General features: G+C 32.1%; 1 pseudogene; it reads left to right on the forward strand.

Moving 5' to 3' along the window:
- The window catches only part of LOC104738236, a 3899-nt pseudogene continuing 2952 nt past the window's right edge, over window positions 3282-4228 (forward strand).

A 4228-nucleotide genomic window follows, 5' to 3' on the forward strand; every position in this document is an offset into this window, starting at 1 on the left:
AAAAAAAAAAAAAAAAAAAAAAGATGATGAAAAAGCTGTGACAGAGGATAAAGAGTTAGAAGTTTAGTCAAATGGAGACAATGCTTAGACTGAAAAAGTTGTGATGAAAAATAAAGAGTTAAAGGTTAACTTGTGATTGTAGGCAAGACTCATCTTTTGGAAGAAGAGATGTTAGAATTTTACAAATACTTAACTGCAGACTAAAAAACCATTAGAGTAAAGTAATTATCATTGTTTTGGAAGAAGAGATGTTAGAGTCTTACAAATACTAAACTGGTGACTAAAACACCACAAGAGTAAAGTACATATCTTTGTTCGAAATGCTTTACGATAGAGCAAGAATAATAAAGATGTTTCTTTGATGAAGAGATTGAAACTAGGACCGAATACGTAAAACATTATCTTCATTTTTATTCATTCATAGTTTTAATGCTACATAAGCATAACTATGATGTGATTTTGAATATGCGAGAGAAGTGGATATTGAAATAATTTTTGGTTTGGGTTTGAGGCGGATTATATTTCAGAGAATTTCAATATGAGAATTATATGGTATGATTTTGGCCTTTTGCAATCCTAGATTTTCTTATTATTCAAATATTATCTTTTTTTTTAATGTTGACAAATCATGTTTTTTTAAGGTAAATAACAAATAAAAAATGATAATTAATCAACAAATGTTTTGATTTTTTTTAATTATTATTGTAAACAATATATAAAATTATCTTTAAAATAATTAAAATAAAAAACTATACTGCAGTGTAATGCATGTACTATCCTAGTATATTTAAAAAAAGATTAAAATCTGTAACACGCTAAAACTGCAGTCTCTAGATAACAACATTACAAAAAGCCCATTAGTTCGATATGACCAACTAAGTCTAGCCCAAGTTGTGTTGGTGCGCACTATTTTGTTGTGGTTAATGTTTTTTCTCGTTATGTGTTATCGTTACGCAGAGAACACAAATTGAGTCTAATTCACTTACAGTAGATGAGTACCCGTAACACGTGCGGTTTGTTTATATCTATATATATACAATTATTGCAAGATCTTCTTTGCTTCTTATATTTTCACATTTGACAGATTAAAAGTTATATATTAACAAACAAAACTAATTTTTTTTGTGAGGAGGCAAAGAATACTAAATTTTATTTAAAGCTAAATCTTATTCTAAAGTAATTTTTGTAGACGAAAACTATTAGCAAATTTATTTTAGGAAATAAAATAATCATAGCATTTGTACATTTGATTAGTAAATAAAAACATTTAAACATTCTATTTAATACCATGAGACTCTCAAATTCTCTTTATCAAAAAGATTTTTATGCAAGTTGGTTAAATCTTTAATGGTTATAATTAAGATAGACATCTTCCTTTCCTGCTAGCTATTTAATTTCTTGAATATAACTCTAGAATTTAATTTAATTTCCTTCTTCGTTTCTCTTTGTATTTTCCTCGACCAACATTATATCATTGATTTACTATCTTTCATTCAATAGTGAAAAAAACTCCGATCTTTTTCATATATAAAATTTTATTTCTCTAAGGACACACTTTCATAAAATTTTCTACAATATTAAACAAATTATCAGTCACTGCGCAACCCTTCAAATTGTTGAGAAAATTATAACGCCTAAACCATATGTTCATATCTTCATGGTTTAGCCTAAGAGGACGAAGTAAATCTTTGGTTTTACTTGCGATACATTTTTATCTTTTGGCGATGCATCTACTTAGTTAAAGAATACTAAAATTGTTTGTGATATGAAAAAAGAATAAAAGACATGGAAGATGTTTCAAATTCCTCTTTAATTTTGAATATATTTGCTTTTAATTTAGGTGCTTTTAATTTGGGTTGACAAATGTCACTCTCTCACTGCTGACGTGTCACTCATATAGAGAGAGTTGAGCAACTTTCATAGTATAGATTCCATTACAAGAAGAAACTCATCTAATGTATTTGATTTTGCAAATTGTAAACGGTTTCTTTACTAATGGTGATTAACAAACATTACGTTTTTAACATCTTAATTCAACCACATGATTTATATTCAATCTAATTAATAATTGTTACGGTATAGAGAACACCACACACCAAATAACACACTTAGAACGCGCCAAGCAAACACTTTAATCAATTTTATATAAAAACTCTCGTTTCTTACAAGACTTGAAACTAAGCTCATTCTCCAATCTATCTAACACAAAACCCTGTGTAGATCTAAAAGAGTTAAAACACACTCACCTTCAAAACTTTTTGTGTTTGCTTGAAGGTTTACAAAACTCACAACTTTTATCCCACGAGTGCTAGCTCTTTTTGCGGCTAGCCCTAGTCTACTTATACCCACACAAACGATTTTTAACCTAGATCTTTGTGTATCCTAACTAAAATGAAATATTCCTTATTCCTTTGAATATATCCATCCTTATCTCTTCTAATCAAATATACTCTCAATATCTTCGAGTATATCTTGATCTCTTCTTTTTTCCTTCTCACGCATCTTGTCACCGCGTCCCACAATCTTTCTCCACATCAACACGTCATGCCACGTCATCATATCAGACCTCTGAAACACTTCGCAGCCTCCAATTACCTTCAGGGCTCTGATGCACTTACAATAATCTCTTCAATTATTTTCAATTCCGAATTGTTCTGTTTGAAAATTAGCAATCATTACCTAAAAAGTTGATCGCATTGATTTCCAACCAAACTTAGTCATCTTTCCTTGTCATTTTAGATGTAGTCTGTTTTGTTTTATTTTATTCATATTTATTTTGGTCTCCCTTCTTGTTCCAAAAGCAGCAAACAACAACAACCACAAATGATTTTTTCCCTCAAAGCATAATTACAAATTTATATGGTAGTCGTTACCTAGTATGCAAGTAAAAAAAACCTAAGTTATATAGTATTGTGTAAGCCATGACATCACAGTGTCCTAGATAAAATAAAACCTTGGATGGTTTGGTTAGAAAAATTGAATATACACTAGAAGACTTGAATGAAAGGGGGCCAAAGGAAACTAAAGCAATATTTATTGCTTACTTACTTACCCGCTATCAAGAAAAATACTTGTGTTGGGAGGTGGGGCACGTGCCCCATGCTCTTTACTAATAGTTGTTCAATTGTACTGCTTACCATATTGATTACTTAGTACATTTGGTGTAATGTGCCCCATGCTAAACCTAGAGATTAGGGTTCGATGCCCCATATTTATAGTTTCCCATTTCCCATATTATCATATTTAAGAGTCGTCCTTTATCTTAAAAAAGACGATCGGCGATGGGAAAGAAAGACGCCGGATCAAAAGCAATAGAAGAAGCAACTGTTTCTCTTTTGAATGCGGGAGAGGAAGGTGGAGGCGTGACGAGAGAAATATGGACAGAGACTAAGAAGCTATGGTATATTGTCGGACCGTCCATATTTACCGGACTCGCTACTTACTCGATCCTCATCATTACTCAAGCCTTCGGTGGCCATCTCGGTGATCTTGAACTCGCTGCCATCGCCATTATTAACAACTTCACACTCGGCTTCAACTACGGTTTACTCGTATATATGTGCGCACTTTAAAACATTATTGGGGATTGTATGTTGTTTAATCTATGAGAAAATGTTTATGCAGCTTGGGATGGCGAGTGCGTTGGAGACATTATGCGGTCAGGCGTTTGGAGCGAGGAAATATTATATTTTGGGAGTATATATGCAGCGATATTGGATCATTCTTTTCTTATGTTGCATCTTACTTCTTCCTATGTACTTGTTCGCCACGCCGATTCTTAAGTTTATTGGTCAGAGTGACGATATTGCCGAGCTAACAGGGACCATTGCCCTTTCTGTCATCCCCGTTCACTTCGCCTTTGCCTTTTTTTTTCCCTCTTAACAGATTCCTACAATGTCAGCGCAAGAACAAGGTATGTTACTAATTGGTCGTAAATTGTGGTCTTTGATTATTAAGTAACTTTGAAAATTATAATATATATGGGCCACACTGATATTGGTTCCAAACACAAAGCTTCACTTAATATAGAGTGAAAACCTTTATTTGAAGATTGGTAGTCTTCAGAATACCATAAAAAGTTAGGTTATCACACAAAAAAAAAAAAAAACGACAAATGAAACGTGAGAAACTACGTTTTATGATCTTTGTGAAGATTAATTACCGAACATAAGGGAAAATATAGATCGAATCGATCTCTATAAAATCTTTGTTAATCGAAACGTAAAAC

The sequence above is a fragment of the Camelina sativa genome, chromosome 13 (assembly GCF_000633955.1).
Source record: "Camelina sativa cultivar DH55 chromosome 13, Cs, whole genome shotgun sequence".
Classification (NCBI taxonomy): domain Eukaryota; kingdom Viridiplantae; phylum Streptophyta; class Magnoliopsida; order Brassicales; family Brassicaceae; genus Camelina; species Camelina sativa.